Genomic DNA, 24,495 nt, shown 5'->3' with positions numbered 1-24,495 from the left:
CGTTTCTCTTCAAGAGAGGTTATTCAACATACCCTGTGCTGTAGGGTATTGGCACACCAACTACAGGAGCCACCTCCGGGTTCCTGCACCTCTAACCAGCTCTTCATCATCTACTATACAGACATCCTCGGCTCCGCGGGCCACTACCGGATCTTCATGTCTGTGGTATCACCCTGGGTATACCCCACTGCTCAGAACTGTACTATTGATTCTCCCGCTCTGTGGGCATTACTTTTCTTTCCTGCATAATAAAGTCTCTACCTTACTGCTATGTCCTACGCCACTGAGACTACGCCTGCTGATGGTGAGGCTCACAGGGCTCCTCCCTGTGGGCGGAGACACCTCTCACCTTAGCCCAGAGTTCACTTTCTTACAAAAACATAACAATGGCAAGAGAATTGACTATGGAAATGGGCTGCAACTTCACTTTAAAGTTTGCCTTATTGTCATTTTTGTGTTTGAAAATAAATTATTTTTTGTTGCAGAAGTATGGTGTGGACAATGGATATTTTTAGGAAACTGGCTTCAGCCCAGTTTAGGCCCTGCAGATGGTTTTGCTCCCCAGTGCACAAAGCCTTGAGAGACTGTGTACTTCCCCATTCTGGCAGAGCTTTTCCAATGCTTCCCAGAGCTGGGATGATGACCCCCCCCCCTATGAAGGTAGGGTTACACTGGGAATTCTGATCCTTGAGAATCCTAACACCAAGTTTAAAATTAAACCAGATCAACAAATGATCTAACCAAGGTACAGAGGTCAAAGAGAGATTATTAACTGAGTCCTGCACAATAAAAGATCAAATCAAGGATATGCCCCCCCCCCCCTTATAGTTAGGTAAATTTAAATTAATCCATCTTCCCTTTCCCCCATTCTTGGGGACTTTAACCTCCATGTTAATGACGCCTCTAACTCTCATTGCCTCTACAGCCTTCCCTCCTCCTTTACTAACATTAGTTCCTGGCTTTCCTTCTTGAACCATCTTCCTGTGTTCCCTTATTCCTGGGGACTTTATTTAGATTTGTATTCTGCTTTTTTCAGTGCTTCCAAGCGGTTTACATTCAGGTACTGTAGGTATTTCCCTATCCCCAGAGGGCTTACAATCTAAGTTTGTACCTGAGGCAATGGAGGGGAAAGTGACTTGCCCAAGGTCACAAGGAGCGACAAAGGAACTCCGACCCTGATCTCCTGGTTCATAGCCCACTGCTCTAACCACTAGGTTACTCCTTTATTCTTAGGGAAAGATCTTTTATTGGAATTTTCCAGGAGAGTGCAAGATTACCAGCAAGCCAATTCAGAAGCAGTCTCAGAGCCTTAAATCCAATTTACACACCAATGAGCTAGCTAATTTGTTAGTTTTCATAACATTTTTCTAATTGGGTGACAACGAGCAATATCTCAATAGGATGGTATTATAATTCTCTCTCAAACATTAATAAAGTTGGGATTTTTGTAAATCATGTGATTTCTTATAAATTGAGCCTAGAGGGCAGAAGTGAAACTTAAGTCTGAACTCAATAGACATTTTGACCTTTGACTTACATTTTAGAATTTCAGTATATTTCGTCATATTAGTAATCTTCAATAATTCTGCAAGTCTGATCAGTGTGATTTGCAGTGCAGTAACAATAGCTTCATAGGAAAACCTTTTTTAAAACACTAACAGTTTAAAAATTAGGCTCAATGTGCACAGTCTAGGGGTTCTTCTTCCACGAAACAGAAATATAAAGCAACACTATTGCTTTCTCCAAAACCAAACTAAAAATCCATATTCTCACTAGGGGTCTCTGTCTTTTATAGAGGCTGGCAGTAACCACTACAGTAGCCCATATGGGGAAGCTGAAGGCTGGGTAGTATGTTCCTCTTACCCTTAAACTGCCTACCTAATCTATAAAAAGAATAAAACTTAGTAAGGAACGTGTAGGGCCCTATACTTGCAATTTCTGGGTTCCCAGCAATGATGCCAGGAAAAGGGGAGGGATATATCATCAGATGTGTGAACTCTGGTGGCAGACAGAGTCAGGAAGATTTCACAGACTATAGAGCTTGATAGCAGGTCAGCTAGCTCCAAGTCTAGCCAATATGTTCATTTTACTTTTCAATGTTTTTTAGAATGTTTGATTTACATTCTGTTTGATGCCTTCACATTTATTACTCTAGTCCTGAATGCCTTAAACCTGACAACACCAGCAAGATAATGCCCTCAAGAGACTAGATTTGCACATGGAACAGTTATAAGGACAGGCTAGGAAACAGGAATTATTCCCTGCAACTAGAAGCCTGCCTAACCCATGTTACTAACCCTTATTGCTTCTGCTACTAACTTCTAGTACTCCTATCTCATGTGTGTGTGTGACAGAAGTCCTAAAGTCCTTGTCACTAGGAATTTAAGAAATGATAAGGGATGTCACTTCACCTGTTTGTAGATTATGGTAATGAATCATAATAGAGAGTTACTACAAGGTTTTCCTATATTTGTTTAAGAGAGTGTTAGGAAGGAGCACTAGTAGAGAGAGAAAACTTTCTTGATTGATTATAAGGAGGTGTTCAGAACAGGAAAGGGCTTTTTTTGAGTCTTGGAATCTTTGGAGCTGGGAAAGAAGCCTAGGGGAGGAAACCCCATTCCTGCCCTGCAGTTAACTGGCTATGTCCAGAAAGGCCATGGCTCCAGGCTCCCACTGCTGGACTCCTGGGCAGTGGCCATTGAGACATCTGGGAGGAATCAAGGACAACCAAGTGAATGGGTCCTAATTTCCCTCAACCAGGGAAGAAGTTGTATGAATGCCATCTCTTACGATGAAAAGTGTTTTGCTGTCGGTATTGCTGCTACTAATGCTATATGAAACCTGTAGAACCCTGCAAAAATCAGTGATTTTAGGAATTTTTACTCTGTTTGCAGGAAACACCAGATTTTGAACATAAAGGTTTTATTGTTGGGGAAAAAAGTGGGACCATGGGAGGCATCTATCAGTGACAGTGCAAGGAAGAAGCTAGGGTGCAATCACAGGGGGATCAAAGAGGCTAAAAAAATGTTTTTATGTGGGTTTTCCCTTCATAGGGGAGGCAATCCTTACCTCTGTGCCACTACACAAGCTACTCAATCACTGGTTTTCTTTTCTGAACCCACAAAGACGTGCTTCACTAATGAACAGACATCAGGTTCTTTCTTGTTTTGTGTGTCCTGAAAGGGAGTTACATGTATTTGAAGTCTCTTTAGCACATTGTTTTCTATGGATTTTGGTCGGTGGCTGCATGCTTTGACCCTAAGAGACCGTGCTTGTTTGGTTGAGACTTTGACTCTACCATCCTGAATAAACCTGGTTAGGAACCTGGCCCCATTCAGCTGTGGAAGAGGGCTGCTATCGTGGAAACACTGCAGCTATAAGGACAATCAATCACTTATAAATATGGTCAAAAAGATAACCTGCTATGTCCATTTCTGGATGTGAAGTGGATAGTACCTTGGCTTTATTTCCCAAGGTTAAGTTATACAGATTGGTAAATGCAGGTGGACCGACTCATGTAGGAATGTTTTGCTATTTTGAGGATGGAAGCAGCAGATCTTTGTAGAAAGTCACATGCAGCTTAGATACTTCAAGGATAGGAATCTGATATGGGAAATTGCTATGTTACCATTTCAGCCCACATTTTCTGGTATCTAGTTTATGTTCACTGTTCAGTGTCATTAATCTGCTCCCTACTTGTGCAAAATAATACCCCCACAAGGGCAAGGCTGCTTTTTTTGAATATTTTATTATCAATCATTCTACTTCCAAACTAAAATATATTTACAAATTCAACCCCCTACTGGCTGATCTATATTGTTTTCTCTCTGTATCTGAGAACTTTGCTTAGATGCTGAACATAAACAGACAATTGTTGACAGCTTTAGATGTTAAAAGAGAGACCCAATCATATAGCAAGCTGTGAAAGAAAAAAAAAAACCAGATAATAAGATTTGCATACCACAAAGGAACAAAGAAATGGCCCAAATAATAGGTTTCCTATAAAGGATAGCTAGCTTCAACTCCAGCTTCATGACATGGCCTCAGTACCAGAAGAAAATAAAAGAGCTTTGCAAGCAAGTAACTTTTCAGCAATAACACCTAATGGAAGGGATACCTACAGGCTGAACAGTGATGAAAGGCAGGAACCCCTCTGACATTTCCATTCCTGAAGATCACGAACTGCAGGAGATGCCAGACACAGGATGCAACGCAGTATTGCAAGAAAAATGAAAAATAATAGAGTATATCAAGAAGTTTCGTTGGTCTAGAAAGGTTACCAGGGAGATTCCTATTTGTTTAAGGTAGTGGTCACCGCTATCATCTGAGGAGGATAAAAAGGTCAGTCAAGGACAAGTAAGGCCCTAGAGGTACAGAGACAAAAATAGGAAAAAGGAAGGAGCAACACAAAAGTAAAAGGGGAACTGGTTCCCTCAGAACAGAGTGAGAATAAACTAAAGTAAGATGGGGGACCAGAACCACTGGAAATTTGGGGAGAATCTTTCTTAGAATTGCTGGGATTTATTGAACAGAAATATAGAGTCACCTTGGGTCTCCACTAGTTGGCTGTGGCCTAAGTCCTAGGTTAGTGGGTCATACCATTCTTAACAGGACCTCTTCTATAGCTGGCTGGAATGGTGAACTCCTGGTGGCACAAGGGGGGCGACTATAGATGTTGGTGCGGCATTTTTGGTTAGCATTTGAAGGAGAAAGAACTGTTTGTTTTTAGTTTCCAGTTCTAGGCCTCATAATCAAAGACTGTCCAGTGCACAACTTGCCTGGAAGGGTTGCTCTCAGGTATTTGGAGAAAGTGAATTGTTTTTGTGACGTCATTTTTGGAAGAGGTTATTTTTTTGTGAATCCCTGGACCTGGCATGAGGAGGAAAAGGGCTTTGCCTTGGGAGGACAGAGATGAAGAAGACCTGCTGTGCCTATCTCATAACCCATGGAGGGACAGTGGTGACGTGCCACAAGAGAAAGAGTTTGTTTATAGGTATTATGAGAAGATCTGTTGTCCTTTTACTGAGTTGGAAGGAAGCTTTGCTGCCACCCTTCCTTCCCAGTGGTTGGGGAAAAGAGTAGATCTGACTTTTCCTGGCCACAGGATCTTTCGTCCAGAGAGATCCAGCTATAGACCATGACTAAGACGTTTGGTGCATCTGGAGACATCACCTTGATACATATGATAAGATCTAGTTTTTGAAGACCTGGAGTTCACTTGGATCTTAGGTACTGTTTTGGGGAATGGATCCCACTACACTTAGGATACCCTCATCCACCTGGAATGTAGCAATTACACTATTAGATAGAGAAACATTTCCTTTCTGTGGTTAAATAGAAGGCCTCTTCGCCAAATGAATAATTTCTATAGACGAGGAATAGTTCACTGGCAACTTCCATCTCGGGCCAAACCTTGGAAAAAGAGTTCAGGCCAACCCTTGAAATTGATGGTTCCAATAATGCAAGTCTATCTAACAAAAACTTAGATGGTAACTTTATAACGAGAGTGTGGGCGTCCATACACACAACTATGAGCGAACACACACTGGAATTTTAAATCATGCGCACATTTACATATGTATGATTTAAAATACGCCTAGCGCATGTATATGTGCTCCTACTTTTAAGCCGTTACTCAACCAAATTTACTTTGCGTATCTTCCTTAGGACTTTTTTGGCTTTAAAACACACGGATAAGCGGATTTTAAAACATGTCCGCATGAAGGACATTTCCAGTTTTCCCAACTGGTCCACCAGTTTGCCCAGACTACCTCAAGGTCTTCCAGACCAATCTCTGGTTCTTCATCTTGCACTCCCCCAGTTGACCTGGATCCCTCAACCTGTCATGTTAGACATAAACAGTGATTTCTACAGACTTGCTCCTCATCAAGAGCAGCAGTAAATGTATGCGAATAACAAGCCATTGCACACTACAGCTGCTGGATTTAAAATATAGATTTAGACACATAACTATAGGTCCCAAAACACACCCTAGCTCCGCCCCCTCTTTTTTTTACTCATGCACATGCGTAATTTCCAGTTTTTAAAATATGCATTTCTCACGTGTGACCCAGATACTCATGTATATTTAGCAAGAGCAACGCTTTGAAAATTGACCCCTTAGTGTTTCTGTAACAAATTAAAATATCTATAGGTTTCCACAGTAAAAGTGCAAATAGATAGTAGCAATAGAACAAATTCCTTAATATAAGGAATTCATTTCTGGCAGAATTCAGCACAATTCATCATTAGCAGAACAAGTAACTTACTCAGTTCTTTCAGTTGTAATAAATGATGAGACTTCCATAAGCCACGTTATTCTTTCTTCGGTTGTCCCCATAACTCCTCCCAAGAAATCTTCCAAAAACAAGAAAACTTTAGGCCTGTGAGTAGAATGTATTTACTCCCCCATAGACAAAAAGTACCTCTACAAGCTTGTTAAACCAGCAAAGACACTAGCAAACAGCTACAGTCAAAAGCAAAAGTAAGTAAACTACTTCCAAAATGGAAAAATAACTAAAGGCACACATTCACTGCAAGTCTCGCCCAATAGACAGTAGGGAGTTGCCACTTGAAATCATGGAAATAAAAGGTAAAACAAAATGTTAATGTAAAGTGATAATTTTAGACTATCATAATATATTTCTTGACTGGCTTTCGAGAGCAAATTCTCCCTTCCTCTTATGTTTAGTTCAGCATCTAATTGATTTTTTAAGGAGCCTGTGCTTTGGTGTTTGTTCTATGTTCTAATATTTGTTCTGTTTTTATCTGTTGATGCTAAATATTATGTACGTACAATTGTAAATCTCCTAGAGCATTGTGCATTAGGCAATCCATAAATATTAATAAAGATAAAACATTTCCTGCATATTACAACAGTTTGTATGTTAAAAGCATATTTTTATGATTTTACCTAGGTGGTTTATTTTTTTCCATAATTACAGTACATGTGAAATATGCTATAGAAGAAGCAGTTTCCAGCAGAAGTGAATATTTATAGTCATAACTTCAAGACAAGGGGGAATCATTCTGTTTCAGTACAATGTTGAAGGTGTACCTTTTTGACACTTAAAGGGACAGTGGTTTCATTCGTGCTCCTGTCTGTCACTCTCTCCCACAGAAATGTCATATTATTTATTTATTTAGAATTTTTTAATATACCGACAACCGTTTGCACATCGTATCGGTTTACAAATAACTTGTAACTTTTCGGCAATGCCTTTACAGGGAACAATAACTATGTATACAGGAGCTAACAAACTAATAAAGAAACAGAGTAACAATATACAAAGTTCAATGGCATATTAGTAGTAGGGATATACATTCATTTGAAACAAAATAGAAAATGAAATGACGTTTCCTATGTATCCCCTGGGCTATTTTGTCCTGGAATGTGGCTCCAGAGTGGATGCTCAAATCACGGTGGTAGGTGGTACACTTCCCTTGATATTAAATTACTTTAATCTCTTAAGCTTTGGCAGACTAAGATGCAGAGAGGTCTCGCTTTGCCTAATTTGAGAATATGCTTGCGGCCCACTTTTGCCCAGAGTACCCCAATCCCTTATGCGCAGGGATTGGGGTACCTCATGAGAAGATATAAATGCCAGTGTGAATTTCCTTTGGGTTCATTATTTAAGAGGGGTTGAGACAATGTCCCTAGAACCCTGATACCACGCCAAAATTGATCTGTGCAGTCCCTTACTTATAGTAGCAGTACTTGTATTTACTGCCTTTTACTGACATACTGGAAGGAAAACTGGTAAAACTCATGAACACAGCAATATGTATCACAGTGTAGTACCCCATATACTTAACTAGCACTCACTAACAAAAATATCCTATACCAGCTGAGGGCAGGAAGAGCCATAACAATAGTAGAGAGCGCAAATACAGAAGGTTTTAACAAGCAAATCACTTGCTTTTATTATCATTAGTTGGAATATTTCGAGAAAGAACCCCAACCCAAACCCTGGTATAGCCTCAGTATTCAAGCAGCCACTTGGCCTAAAGGTCCATCCCAGCAGGGAATCCTAGGAAATAAACCAAACTTTATTTATAAAATAGTTATGCCTTGTTGGTGCCCTTGTGGGAATCAATGAAATATCTATGGTGGCCCCCAGGGCTGAGTAGGGTCCAGAGGAAGAGAATTTTTCTTTTTTTATCTCTGGGGCAAATGCAAACCGCCACACTTCAGATTCCTTCCACACCAAGCAACAGGAAGCAAAGTAGTATTGTGCAACTCCCAGTGCACCAGTTCGTGTCTGGAAGGCTGTGCCTCAGTGTTAGTTAAACAGTTACACAGTACTTAGTCCCAGGTCTTGCAGCAGGTAGTACAGCATGGGGTCCTGGTAGTGGGATTTCTGGTAGGGAACTGCACACTGGAATGGCTTATGAGGAGAGTTTCTGTCTCTCACCTCTGATTCTCTCCAACCTCCTGCTCTCTAACGGGCTGATGCAGTAAAGTGTGCTCAGACGGAGCGCACTGTTAGCCCCCGGTTGGACGTGCGTTTTCCACGCGCTATTTTTACCCCTTATACAGTAAGGGGTAATAGCGCGTGGAAAACGCGCGTCCAACCGCCGCCCCCCCCCCCACCGAAACTAATAGCGCCCTCAACATGCAAATGCATGTTGATGGCCCTATTAGGTATTCCCGTGCGATTCTGAAAGCAAAATGTGCAGCCAAGCCGCACATTTTACTTTAGGAAATTAAAGCCTGCCCAAAGGCAGGAGTTAATTTCGGCCGGCACCAGGAAAGTGTACACAAAGCAGAAAAAACTGCTTTTCTGTACACCCTCCGACTTAATATCATGGCGATATTAAGTCGGAGGCCCCAAAAATAAAAAAAAATTTTTAATAAAAAAAATTTTAAATCGGCCCGCGGCCCACGGGTTGCAAGATGGATGCTCAATTTTTCTGGCATCCGTTTTCCAAACCCATGGCTGTCAGCAGGTTCGAGAACCGCCGCCGGTAAAATTGAGCGTCGGCTGTCAAACCCGCTGACAGCCGCCGCTTCTGTCAAAAAGGAGGCGCTAGGGACGCGCTAGTGTCCCCAGCGCCTCCTTTTACTGCGGGCCTTCATTAGCATATTTTCTTTTACTGAATCGCACGCCCAGGAGAGTGGCCTGGGCGCGCGCCGGGAGAACGGGTGCTCGCCTGCTCTCCCGCGGGTTTTCCTGCATCGGCCAGTATGACTGCTGTTGGAAAGAGCCTGGCTCCTTGAATCTCCCAGGAAAACTGATCCCAACCCTTCATTTCTCCTTCTGGAAGCCAGAGGACACCCACAACAAGAACCTCCAAAAATCGACCCTGGCTCTAGGCGGGAAAAGGAAGTGATGTAAAAAAAAATTAAAAAGTCTTTCCTTGTTACGTCAACTCTCGTAGGCTGAAACCTCTGATGTCCTTTCTTCCCAGCAACAAGTCCTCATTGAATGCACGGGTCAGGTAACCCTCTAGTCAACTGTAGGGCAGCTAAGCACAGCTAGCCCTCGCAGTTGCTTGTGTGCTGTATCACAGATGTTAGCACTCTGTAGTGCAGGGGATTAACTAAAAAAGAATTCCTTCTGATCCCTCAGCTCACAGAGAAGGATAAAAACAGTGCATTCCAGTCCATTTGTGGCACCACTCTGGAATGCTCTAACACCACCCTAGCACTCATAAAAAGTTCATGGTTACCAGCCAGCAACTCGGCTTCAGATAAGCCCAAAGAGATAGAGACGCTCAAATATGGGGATTCGACCACATCTTATTAGGTGACGCAGTTTGGTACGTTTGAAAACTTGGTTTGAGAATGCAGGTACAAGTTGGCTATCGTTGGGAAAAAAAGAACAAGCCCCCGCTGTAAAGCTTTACCACATTACTGCTCTTGACTGCTTCCTCTCCCTCTCAGTCATTCAGCATGTAGCAAATGGCCTATGCCAGAGCACGCTTTGGGGATTTGGAGGCAGCTTCAAACGTTTCTTAATATTTCTGTCAAGTCATTTTCTCCAGTTGCCCCGATTGATAAAAGCCCTCTGATTGCCAGGTGCACTTCTTACCCTGCTTCCCAGACCTGGGAGAGGGAAAGGTTTATTTCTACTAGCGCAGTTCTGGGATGATCCTGGTTTTTGAGCTTTTGCAGATCTTCAGCTAGAATTTGACTTATCTGATGGCTCTCGTGATTTCTATCTATAACCAGAGGAGATGCTGGGGGTGGGGGAAATGGTTTCATGATCTACCTAGACCCTGTGGTAGCTAAATGGATTTGAGCATATATATATATATATATATATTTTTTTTTTTTGCAAGGCAGAAACATCAGCCAAAGGCATTTAATTGTTTTATTGGGGCACCCTACAGGCAAAATATGCTGAGGATGCTATTTGACCTTTGATTGATGCATGGAATGCAGATTTAGGATTACAATTGGACAAGACAGCCTGCAAAACTATATGGAAAGCTGCACAGGAAATATCGATATGTACCAAAGGGGGCAAATGATGATTAATTATATTACTACACAGAACATATCAAACCCCTGTGTCCCTTTCTAAATTGTTCCCAACAGCTCCCTACACAGTATTGGCAAGGATGTGTATACAGGCATATGCGGTGGCACCGTCCAGGGATAAGCCAGTTTTGGATAAATGTTACTCAGGAAATAGCAGCTATCATTGAAGCTCCAATATATCTGGGAAGATGGGAGGGATCTATAATTCTACCCAAGCACGAGCATGTGGTGGCACAGCTTCTCCGCTCCGCCAGATTTACAGTCACCACCTTTTGGAACTTTCCCATATTTAGATGTCAAACGAATGCAAAACCAGGATATTTCAGATCCTGAGCTCTTGCACTGCATGAAGAGGAGAGGAATTAAAATATGAACTTTTGGGGCAGTTACAGGAAGTTTTATGAATTAGTGTAATTTTACTGATTTTTATACTGGACCTTTTTGTTCATATTGTATAAATCTGTATTTCCAAGAAAATGTTCCCATCTGTTCTATATATTCCTATTTATGGGAAATATTTTGAAGAATAAAAAGTAAAAAAACAAACAAACAAGGGAAGGCACTCTAATGCCATCTCTGTCCCAAGTCTCAGTCTGAGAACCTCACTGAGGCCTTACCCTTTCAAAGCAGGAGACAGCCAAAAGTATGTTGCGCCTAGGAAGGAAACTAAAAACTCCACAATATAAAATGATGCTCAGAGCATCTCAGCAGCTCAGAGGAACTCACCATTTATCTTCTCCCACATGGGGGAGCTAAACCCTCACACTACAACTCTGTTTATTACATTCAGTGGCTTGCGAGATGGCCCCGCGAGCCACCTTACTCACCCCAGGGCCGTCGGTGGTCTTCACAGTTGGAACACCATCAGCTTCTAGACTCTGTTGGGCGCGACTCAGGACGTCATCGTGTCACTTCTCCAGCCCCCCCATAGGTACACACCCACTTCAAGGCCCTGAGGTGGGAACTTAGCACCAGCGCCCTTTGATGACATCATGGGCTCTCCAGTATAAAAGACTCCCTCTGAGGAGCGACAGATGCCTCAGCAATGGATGTCCTGCTTCAGGCAGTGCTTGTTCCTCCTGCGTTCCTAATTATCCTGCATTCCAGTTTGTTCCTGTGGTCCTATTCCACCCTTGCCTTACTCAATCTGCCTTTCCTAACCTGCCTCATCCAGCTTTGCCTTGCCCAGCCCGTCTTGTCCAGCCAGCATCTTGTCCCAGTCTCGTCCGGTGTCCCTTGCATGGCTTCTTCCCTCTCTTGCCTGATCTTCTTGCCTTGGACCTGACTATGCTTGTCTGCCACATGGACCTGACCTCTTGCCTTGGACCTGACCATTCTTGTATGCCACTGCCCTGGCCTTGGTCTCTCTCCAGGATCTCCAGTCCACAGCCTGTCCTGACCCCGGCATGGTCTTAGACTCTTGCTCTATTGACTGCCCCTAGGGACCCACCTAAACCTTGCCGGCTGCCAGAACTAGAGGACTCAACCTTCAGGGGCAGCAGCTGGTATCGTTGAAGGTCCAGCCTGTCCCGCTTCAGGGTGTGTTCACTAGCTGTCAGTGTAGGCCTTGGGAGTTCACCTACAAGGCAATGTCAGATACGCCATAGCACTAAGCACTCACTTCCCTGCCGCTCATCATACTGTTCTTCCCCCCATAACCATGAACCATTCCACTTTACTACTGGTAGAGATCTAACAGGCTCTCTACACCTATTTTATTTGGTTTGCAAAAAAAAAAAAAAAAGGAAAAAACCCTCAAAACACCCCCCAAAAAATTTCCAGGCGCCTGCAGCAGTCACACCCTTTCAGGATAGGAAGAGCAATCACCTACTATTTGAAACAAGGGTGCACATGTACCAGATTCTGGAGAGAATTGCAAAATATGCCTTCTGGCCATGGACTGTAACTGCAATGGCTGGGCTAAGGAAAGCTTTTAAAAAATAGGGGAAATATCTGACATAGTTGTGATTGCAGGCTCAGAGTGCCATTGGCTAATGAAGACTGGTTCTGATAAAGCTGAAAGCCCAAAGAAGCAGGAGGAAAGCGGAAGGACAAAAATATAATGAACAAGTCTAGAATTGCATGGACATTTTATGATTCTGTGACCTGCATGTATGTGTTACAGTTGTCCCTGGTGTGTGTGTGTGTGTGTGTGTGTGTGTATGTGTGTGTGTGTGTGTGTTACAGAAGCTCTGTGACTATATGTGATGGTGGAGTGATAGGGGGGTGAGTTATATCTGTGGTTGTTTGGGGTACGGGTTTGGAAGTGCTGTGTGAATGTGGGGGTGGGGGTGGCAGGGTGAGATGTGGTGTGTGGTGGGGGAGTGTTAAGTTTGACTATGTATGTAACTGAGGTGGTATGTGGCCGGGGAGTAACTAGGAATGGGTGGGAAGAATATGTGAGTAGCTGGAGGTCTGGGGATGGGAATGGGAATATGTATGGGTAGGGTGTGGGTGGGAATGGTGCTTCTGTGGGGACAGGAAGTCTGTGTGTGCATGTGTGAGATTGGGGTAGGGTTGCCAACTGGCTCCAGATTTTCAGGACAGGTTGATCCAGTCCTGGTTTTACTCCCCTGCATGCAGGTACTTATCGGCTTGCTTTTCTTAGGGAATGCAATAGGGAAATCAGAATAAGTCCCAGCATGCAATGGGGTAAAATCAGGACTGGATCAACTTATCCTGAAAATCTGGAACTAGTTGGCAACTCTAGATTGGGGTGGGGTGTGGGTAGGTATGTGTGGCAGATGTGGATTGTGCAAGGGGAGAGTACAAGTGTACACACTCCCACTTGCATTCTCCATTCCTCCATGCTCTCTCTCTCCTACCCACTCTCCTCCCTTCCCCCTCATCCTCCTCCTTCCCCTTCTCCTCTACTCCTCCATCTTCCATTCTGTTCCCCCTTTCCTCTTCTCCTACCTCTCCCTCCTTCCATTTCTGCATGGCTCCCACTTCGGCCACTGGCACTTCCTCCTCTTCTTCATCTGGCGTGACCTGGGCTCCATGCCATCGTGCCCTTCTTTTCTTCAGTTGGCAAGGCCTGGGAACTGTACCAGCCAACTTTATTTTTCTCTCTGTCAGCTTCTACACATGTTTTCTTTTGTCTGCCTGCCCGCTAGTCCCACCTGTGATGTCAGTACCAGAGACAGACAGATGGACAGACAAAATTGAGGTGCATTTTTGTTCTTAAAACATGCTAAAATAATTCTGCACATCTAGTAAATAAAATTGGGTTTTGCATCCCAGACAAACTAATTATTACAAAATCATTTGAAAAAAAAACTACCTCGACTCTGTGAACATACATGAAGGCAATACAACAAAGACTAACTCAACTGAAACTAACACTATACACAAAAAAAACTGAAATTGTATGATTAAGGAGAAATTCCAGACCTGGGAAACTAACATTACCCCCTCAGATCAAGTATGAGACCTAGGAATTTAGATCGATGAGGATTTGACAATGAAAAAGCATATAAGCAAATGAATTAAAACAGGATACTCCAAACTTAGAATATTACATCAATTGAAACCTTTACTAACAATATAGGACTTCCGCATTGTTTTACAAACACTAATATTTTTACAACTCCCTGTTACTAGGTCTACTCGCAGGACTTATAAAACCACTACAAATACTACAAAAACGCCTCAGCCAGACTGTTACTTGGGACAAGGAAATTAGAGTACATCACCCCCTCGCTGACAGCACTGCACTGGCTTCCTGTACAATCCAGAATTCATTATAAAAGTATTGACTCCAATTTTTAATATCAACAACATTAACCCATGCTTAATAGGAGTGACCCCTTCAAACCATGCACACCACCTACAACATGGAGCACACACCTAATGCAAATAAGAGACTGAATGTTTTCCATAGCGGGCCCCAAGTTATGGAACTCTCTCCCAGAGTCAATACATCTGATAACAGAAAGAGTTTCAAACGGCAACTGAAAACATGGCTCTTTAGAAATGTATATAATCTAATGTAAAATATCAATATGCTGGTAACGTCATTATGAATATTAGTAAATTGAGCAAAAGTATTGAGCGATGTAAAGTATAACAAGACAATATACCGAGTACGGCATGTACGATAACGAAATGAAAATTATAGGTTGCAATCCTCCTTCATAACACCTTAGTTAACATTCTTAATGCTGATGAATTGACCTAGAATAGGTATTTACTACTGTAAGAAACTCGATTATTTATGAATTTGACCTAGAATATGTTTTCGCTGTTGTTTCGACCAAACATATGAATGTTGACCCAGAAAGGGGATGTTGACCCAGATGTTGAATGCTGACTTTGTAAACCGTTGTGATCTTATCTTGGAATGACAGTATATAAAACAAATAAATAAATAGATAGATAAAAGAACTGGCCCGTTTGTTTACTCAAGTAAATGACATTCCACTGAAACTATTTAGGAAATAGAACTCATTTGAAGGAGAGGGGAAATATCATGATATTAGCCCATAAATATTTGTAGCATCGTAAATCCTGGGAAGAAAACTCAGTCTGTTAATATATATGTTTCCAAAAGTCATTGTTCATGTTCGTATATTGAGCAATTTACCACTACAAATTACAGCTCATCCAAGGCAAAATAAGAATGAGTAATGGGCAATTGTCTTTTCTTGTTTGCCGTCTTTCACGTGCTACTGTATGATATCAGAGCTCTACCAGGCAAAGTGCACTGGGCTGACCGGACAGCCTGCAGGGGGAAATGAATTCCTTTTCTCTCAAGCAGCAGACTAGCAGTCTCCCACAACAAAGGCTTTGCTTCCCTCGGTGGTAATGTGATTCATTTCCCCATAAAGAAGAAGGGCTGGTATTTCAATACATAAAGACAGCCATTACAGTGACATTTAACAAGCCTGAAACCTCTGGCTTTCTTCCTAACCTAGACCTGCCTGGAGGCTACTGGAGACAAAAGAGACCTTTTCATGCAGCCAGCATTAAAGACTTAATTTAAAAAAAAAAACCAAGTAGGAATAAATAGTAGACTTCTGCATCAGCAATGCAAAATACAAATATAATGTATGCAAATTTTGGACACAGAAAAATATCATATAGAATATTGCTTTTATGTACACTTGTACTCACTGTAAAATCTGTAATGCAGTTTTTGAATTATTCAGTAAGAACAGGCTGAAAAGCGCAAAAAAGAGCTTATTATGTTTGCTTTTCTTTATAGACTATTAGGAGGACAAAAAAGGAATTTAGTTACACTTGCTTATCTCCTAACCTTATAAACTTGGGATTAACAGATCAAAGGAGGATTTGGTTCAGCTGATAGGAAAGGGAGCTCTTTTATAGTTGTTTGGTCTCTGTGTCTCTTATGATCAAATGAATTTCAGCAATTGATAACATAAATGGGTTTTTTTAATTCATATGTTTAAGTATATATTTCATGTCCACTGGCATTGCGCATCTGAATGAGAAATAAAAGGCAGAATGTGAAGGAGCAGGGTTCTATCACAGCGCTGAAGAATGCAAGTCATTTTTATAAGCTTCACAATGAAACCCAGGCCGTAAAGTTGGAGGGGTCTTGAGAGACTAGAAATTCTGATCCACTTTAGGAAACGTTGGACCTATTGAAGTGCCTATATATGAAGCATTGCTTGCTTTCCTTCTTTCGAAAGGGACATGAGAATTTGAAAGGTTGAGAATAGATTTGTTTTCTACTCTGCAATAGTTGTGTATTTATAGACTATATTTTAGCAAAAGGCCACATCCATAAACTGCATCCATTAGCAATGTTTATCAATTCTGTTAGTTCCCATTATATCCCATTAAATGCAGATATAACTGATACATCACTGGCAAATGCAACTCTGTTATCTTCTAGCCCCCTACAAAAATAAAATAAGGTGATAGCTTTTTTATTAGACTAATTTAATTTATTTGTTGACTAGCTTTTGTGAATTCATGCTTCCTTCCTCCAGCCCAAAATGGAATGACCAAAATATGATCTTGCTAGAAAATGCAAGTGAATCATAAAATACATTGCAATAGTAGTGAGAGAGGGAAAGGGGAGTTTGATGTGTTAGAATGATAAGAAGGTGACAGAGAGGTAGGAGAATTTTATAGCTGCCAAGTGTCTGTTAAGCCTTTTTATGTGACGTCCAAAGCCCCTACAGCAATTCATATATTTAGAGGTGAATTTTAAAAGCCCAGCGCACTCATCAATTGGAGGATATGCACACATGTGGGGTTGGTACGTGCCGACCGAATTTTTAAAGCCGCCCAGATATGCGCATATTTCCTGCTGCGCGCATATCATTAAAGTTTTCAAAAAGGGTGGGGTGTGGGCTGGGCGAGGCATGGGCATTTTCGAGCATGGCCAAGAGATATGGGCATAAATACTCACCCGCGTGGGCACTTCTGCTATGGAGGAAGTGTAAGTTATAAAAAATAAAAAACTCTAGTCATAACTGAGGTGATTTAAGGGTCTAGGCTAACTGGAGGGAGTGCACATCCTCAAACCAGGGGGTTTTAGATCACCTAGCTGTTAACTGGGTGAACTGGTGAATGAACTGGTGAAACTGGCAATGGCGTGGATGCGCGCTCCTTTTACAATTCTCCAACTTATGCAGTAGAAATGTGATTTACACGCATAGGCACGAGCCCACTTAAAACTGGGCGCACACTCAGGCTATTTTATAACATACGCACATACATGCATGCAAGTTATAAAATGCCCGCTTGTCTGAGTGCACATGCACCAGTTTAAAAGTTACCATCCCTGCATGTACATCATATGTTTATGTGATAGGGTTTCATAATTTGGGTCCCTACCCCTTGAGCTTACATTGTGCTGGCATCCTGCTTTGGGAAAATGTTTAAGACTGAACTGATACATTATGTCTCAGACCTTCCAAAGGGACTTTAACCACTGCCAAGCCCACTAGTCGTTCCCCCAGCTATGAAAAAAGAGGTGCCAAAGAAACTGTGTTAGACACAGGATTTATTTGTTTCTGTGTGAAGTTAATGCTTCTGCTGCAGAACCAGCAGCTACATGGTTAACCTGACAATTTACAGAAAGAAGAGATCACCTGACATTGTTGGGGTACTTCAAAAAGGTTTGTCCCTGTGAAGCTATTATTACTGTACTGTGAATATACACTGCATGACAAATTATGCTAACATGCTAGCATATTGGTCAAAGGTCAAAAGATATGAGCTTAGTTTTAAGTTTAATTTCTCTTAAGTTGCATTTCTCACTCTGAGCTCAATTTACAAGAAATCACATGATTTACAAGAACCCTAACATCATTAAAATATACATGAGGTAGAATTATAATGCTATCCTATCAAAGGGATTTCTGGTTAATGTTAACCAGATAGGAAATTTTATGAAAACAAGCAAACATAGTCATTGGTTTAGGTGTCTAGGAAGTACACCAAATCAAGGGGAAAAAATTGGAAAGCTATGACTACAAATGCTCAAAGTTTAGGCAACAAAATCCCAGACCTGCAGGCCCTAATGGTGGAAGCGGACTTGGACATTGTTGCTGTCACGGAGACTTGGTTCATGGATTCTCATGATTGGGACATGGCCATACCAGGCTATAACTTGTTAAGGAAGGACAGAGAGCACAGAAAAGGGGGAAGAGTAGCTCTTTATGTCAAAAACAATATCCAAGCAACTGAACTGCAAAGAATGTGGGGTAGAGAAGAAGCATTATGGGCCATCCTAAAAAAAGATGATGGTGCATCCATTTTTACTGGTGTTGTTTACAGGCCTCCGAATCAAATGGAAGAATGTGACAGGGATCCAGTCAAAGATATTCAAAAGGTAGGGAAGAAAGGAGAAGTATTGATTGTTGAAGACTTTAATTTGCTGGACGTAGACTAGAGAATCCCTTCTGCGGAAGTAGAAGTAGAGTGATAGTGTATGCCCTGCAAGGGGCTCTGTTGGTAATGGTAATGGAACCGACGAGAGAGGGAGTTATACTCGACCTTGTCCTCACTAATGGGGATAATGTCTCTAATGTTCAAGTAGGTGCACACCTCAGCACCAGTGATCATCAAATGGTATGGTTTAACATTGTAAATACGATACCGAGAAGTCAAACAAAGACCCAAGTATTGAATTTCAAAATATGGACCTGAAAGTCTGTATCATATCCCCCTGCACCTCCTCTCAGGTATCTGAAGGTCTGTATCATATCCCCCTGCACCTTCTCTCCTCCAGGATATATATATTTAAGTCCTTCAATATTTCCACATGTCATTTCATGGAGACCCCCCCACCATTTTTGTCACCATTCTCTGGACCGCCTCCATCCTGTCTCTGTCCCTTATGAGATTCGGTCTCCAGAATGGAACATGATACTCCAGGAGGATGCACAAACGACAAACCTTTTCAGTTGGAAAGAAATCAGTAGAACTAGGGGTCTCGTAATGAAACTCCAGCGAGGATAATTCAGAACCAACTTCGGGAAATATTTCTTCATGAAGAGGGAAGTGGATGCCTGGAATGCCCTTCTGGAGGATGTGGTGAAGACAAAAACGATGAAAGATTTCAAAGAGGCATGGGATCTACACTGTGGATTACTAAAGGTTAGAGGATGGAAATGAAGAAAAGAGTGCATGGGGGTAACTTGCTGGTGTGCAACTCCAGTATTGCTCTCTGCTTTAACAGCAGAGGGAAAAAAGGAAAAGGGGAATTCATTTCAGACAGCAACCAACAAGGACACTGAATTTTACAATCTGGGAAAACAAATAAGCATGGGGGGAAACTTGCTGAAGCGGCTGTTACTAACCAATAAGCCTTATACTTGTGATGCAACCAACATTGCTCTGTGCTTCAGCAGCAAGAGGTAAATGGGGGATTGGATTCAGACAGTAACCAACAGGGGCCCTGATTTTGACAGATTGGGAAACTAAGTATGGGGGTGACCGGTATGGCGTGGCAGAAGAGGGTCACCTATATGGCATGGCAGATGCTACCATAAGCTTGTTGGGCAGACTGGATGGACTGTTAGGTCCTTTTTCTGCCATCATTTTCAATGTTTCTATGTTTCCATAAATTAGAGGTGTGGACTCTCTCAGGAATTTATCTGACAGAACTGTTCTCTTCATAAGCTATATCTTATTATATTATAGGTTTGTATTTAATAAAAGGAGTTTCTCTCAGCTGCTGGCTTTAAGCTTTTATTTAAACCACAACAACTCTAGTGAACTTATGAAAGCTGGCTAGAAGCCAGGAAGGAAAAAGAGAGACAGTTGCATAGGGCTTAATTGGTAGACAAAAAGGAAGTGGAACTGTGAAGGGGGTGAGATGGGTGGGACCAGGGCCAGGTGTGAACTCTCTCTCATACATATACCTGAACATACTCTTCTCGGCTAGGGGATGCAGGATCACTGGGGTAAGGAGGAAAAGGCAGATAGAGAGAATGGGGCTCTCTCTCGCTAACCTCCTTATCCTCTCTGGCCTGGTGATCTTGATCCTGCATCCCCAGTCCCCCTTTAAATTCCCCAGTGGCCCCCTATCCCTGCTGATCCTCAAGCTCCTCCTCTCCCAGTAAAGTACAGGCCTCCTCTTCACACCAGAATCAGATGATTCACCTCTGCTTTTAGGGGTGGGGAGCAGACTGGTGTGCACTGTCCACTGTTCTCAAGTCTCCTTGGCCAGGAGTATGGGGCCTGGAATTCAAAGCATAGCCTACTCTTTGCCTCCTTGGCGGTGGAAGAAAAGGAGCAAGGTAACATGCTCTTGTCTCTCCCTCCCCCCACCACATCCAACCCTTTCTTTTCCCCACCTTCACTCTTTTTCCATTCACTATGATCACTTCACTCACAGATTGCCCCCAGCTCCGATTATCTTACGCACATCTCATACTCCCTCTGATCCCTTCACTCACCCACCCTCAGTACCTTTGATCCCGGACCCTCTCTCTTATATAACCCACAGCCTCTCTGATCCCTTCACAGAGAGATTCCCTCTCTGTCCTCCCACTTCCTATCACTCATGCCCCAATTCCCTCTCCCCCAAATCTCCTCATTCACACTCTTGGCCCTTTCACCCTCACCAGTGTGGTCACCAGCAATAGAGGCAGCACAGCCTGGGATGATGGTGTGATAAACAAAAAGTCAATACACCTTGGAGCCTAATTGAGAGGGAGAGAGAGAAGGAACATGTGCCTGTCTGTGTGTATGAGAGAGAAAGGGAGAGATAGAGAAAATGTGTGTATGTGAGTAAGAGAGCATTAATAGCAGGAAATGGAGGGTACCTAATATGAATGCAGGTTCAAGGGCATTGGGAGCAAATTATGCAAATGAGGGGGCCTCTCTCCATCCCTCAAGCGTCCAGGTCTGTGGAAAAGTTGGCCACCCTAACTGCATCCCCACACTCCCTCTGCAACCTCCATTCCTGCACCCTAGCCAACAACCTCTCCTTTCATTGAATTGGAGAGTCAGCACGGAAGATCATACTCCTTTTCACCCATGGATCATACAGTGGACGGCATATTCGAAGCACATTCATCGCTAGAAAGTCAGATAAGTAGGACTTATCTGGCAGCTGCTGAATATCCAGTTACATTCAGCGGCTGCTAGGTAGCTAGATAATTCATTTATCTAGGTATTTGAATAGGCAGATAGGCAATAGGTTGGCAGTGGGTACTATAGAGCAAGTCTACCCAGCACCCAGATGTGCTGCTGAATATCTCTTGTAACTTAGCCGGATAAGTTATATCTGGCTAAATTACATACCAGGATAGCTTTCAATATTGATCTCAGTTGGCCAGCATATAATGAGTGCTCTTAGGTTCTCCCGATTGTGTGGAAATGGAAGAAACTGTATAGTTAGCTTGTTGCCAATAGTTTACAATATGCTGCACAATCAACATTCCTGAAGCTTTCCTACCTCTTAATTCAATCATTTGAAGAAAGCTAGAGGATGCCTGCCTTTAGCCTCAGCTATCTCTCTGCTCTTGATCCCATTCCTCCCCCTCTAAGGAGCTTGCAGAGAACAGAAGGAGAGGAAGAATGAGGCTGAAACATACATAGTGACTGAAAGAAGAGGCACTGAGCCCTAATCCAGTACTTCTCTCCAAAATAATAAAAATGTTTGATTCCTCAAAATCTCTTAAATCAAGCCAAGGATGATTTTGATATAATTCCTGGCTGGAATGATGTCCCTTTAAAAGAATTTCTTCTTAATACAAAGGTTCTTGCACCTGCATATGTGGTCAGTCATTCATCAAATGCAAAGAATTGGATATGTTTTGGAAATCTGCAACTTCTGGTGTCTCACAGCTAGCATAGAGGGCATTCATAGAAGCCTTGATAACTAGCCCTACTGCTAGAGGTGCAAGTCCAAAGCGCATATACCACTAGATATTAGCCTCCTGGCCGATACCACTATAATAATGGATCAAATAAGCTTTATTGAACCTATACTTGGACAGAGCCTAAATGGCGAGCTAAGAAAGAAAATCCTAAAAAAGAAGCAAAAAAGGAACACAAAGCTGATCTTCCCCATGATAAGTAACAACTCTTTCTCACTCTCTCCCTGCTTCATGTTTACTCTGCTCCTATTAAATGTTTAATCTCTATAAAAAAAAAATCCCACTAATTAACAATCTGCTAGAGGATTTAAATCCCTCTATTTTTTGCATATCTGAAGCCTGGCTGAATGACAAAGATAATGTGCTATTAAACCAAATTTCGAATGCTAACTATGATATATTTCACTTTCCAAGACCCAAACAAAAAGGTGGAGGATTCTTAATAATTAGTAAAAAAAAGAAACTCAAGCAAGTATCTTACAAAGTAGAGACGAACCCACCCTCGGAGATTTCAATTTTAAAATCTCCTCAAATAAATTCAGGACTGGTCTACTGTCCCCCAGGCATACTACAAAAAAGATTGCTCACCATTGACTGAATTATTCGCTAAAGTGTTTCCATCACCAGAATCTACATTAATCATAGGAGACTTTAACCTCCAGGTAGACAAAACACCGAGAACCTTAGCCTGTGAAATATTTTTAGAAGCAATGGAAGCCCTGGGATGATCATAATTTGTCTCAAAAGCCACTCACAAAGTGGGTCACTCACTAGACCTGATATTTGCTAATACCAGTAATCGCCTAATCAATACTTCGCACACGATATTGCCCTGGTCTGATGACCAATTAATAAAGGTGGAAATAACCTTCACCAACCAAATCCATAATTAGATAGATAATAAACTTTCTTTTACCTTTAGGAAAAATACGGAAGTATTTGTCAAAGCAATAGAAAATAAGCTCCATGAACTAAATCAAACCAATTCTGCATCGGCATTTGATTCCTGGAAAAGGATTGTCAATGACATAGTTGAAAATCATAGTCCTGTCCAGACAAAAACTATTAACAAAGAAAGGAACAACCCCAAACATAAGAAGCCATGGTACAATGATGAATTAAGAAGCACTAAACAGAACCTTAGAAAATTAGAGAAACAATGGTGGAAACACCGGTCTGCTGAATCTCTTGGAAATATACATCATTCCTTACAAAATACTGTACACTAACCAATAAAGCAAAAAAAGATTACTATGCTAAACAAATTCACAGGGTTATATTTAATTCTAAACTGCTCTTTGAGGTTGTTAAAGATTTAATTAAAGACCCATCTTCCATCGCAAGAAACTATAACTTCACAAAAGCCACTTGCAATGAATATGCCACCACAGTTTTAGACAGAATCAATAAGTTGAAAACACAATTCCCTATCTGTTCTCCAACAAAAGCACCTGAAGATTTGAATGGCATGGTTAAGTGTTCCATATTCGACAGAGTATCAAAACTGGAAATTAGTCAAATCATTACAAAAATTATACCTGCCATTCATCCACGTGACCCAACTCCAGCCAGTTCCTTGAAACAAGTACACGGGATTGTCACTTTGGCATCTCAATATTAATTAACCTGTCTCTCTCAGAAGGAAATGTTCCAAATGGGTTAAAACAAGTTGTGATAAAGCCAATCCCAAAAAATAAGACTGGTAGAATTGACGACTAGGACAACTATCATCCAATATCCAACCTGTCCTTTCTAGCAAAAGTTCTTGAGAAAGCAGTGTTATCCCAGCTTGTAAATCACCTGGAAGATCAAAATATTCTCTCCTCAAATTAATTTGGATTTAGGAAACATTACTCAGTTTTATGAGGACTTGACAATGATGAATCTTATTGACTTGTACTAATTGACCTAACAGCCGCCTTTGACACTGTGGACCATACCCTGTTGTGCCATCAGATAAGAAACATTGGGATCGACGGCAGGGTTCTCAGATGGTTCTCTTCATTTCTATCCAACAGAATATTCCAAGTCAAACTGGGCAATCATATATCTGATACTTTTCAGTGTGATACAGATGTCCCTCAAGGCTCAGCCCTCTCAGCAACACTATTCAATATTTACATGCTCCCACCATGTAAATTGTTACAAACCTAGGAAGAATGTTATTCTTGTATGCAGACGATATACAGTTTTACATCCCACTCTCCAGGTCATGGAACCTTCTCTCAAAAAATAAAGGCCTCCTCAAAATCCCTCATGTAAGAGCCACTCATCTGAACACAACTAGTGAGAGAGCTATATCCATCTCCAGCCCTGCCCTTTGGAACTCACTACCAATCAAAATAAGAACGCAAGCAAATATCAAAACTTTAAAAAAAGAATTGAAAACCTGACTTTTCACCAGAGCCTATGCAAATGACGCCATCCATCAACACAACCAGACTCCCACCCAACCAACCATCAAGAAAAAAATCCACATCCTCAGAGCAACATAACATCTAAGACAATGTACAACATGGTAAACATCTAAGACAATAAACAATGCCCATCTTTATACAAATGTGTCTACCCAACTATTTAAACTAATAATAGACACCATGATGCAACTTTTGTTTAACTAATATGATTACTGTAAACAGTTATGATGGCGAAACCGAATGAAGGTATACAAAACATGTTAAATAAACAGCCTTGTAACTC

This window comes from Rhinatrema bivittatum, chromosome 7, assembly GCF_901001135.1.
Source record: "Rhinatrema bivittatum chromosome 7, aRhiBiv1.1, whole genome shotgun sequence".
Taxonomy (NCBI): domain Eukaryota; kingdom Metazoa; phylum Chordata; class Amphibia; order Gymnophiona; family Rhinatrematidae; genus Rhinatrema; species Rhinatrema bivittatum.
Note: the sequence above shows the minus strand (reverse complement) of the source record.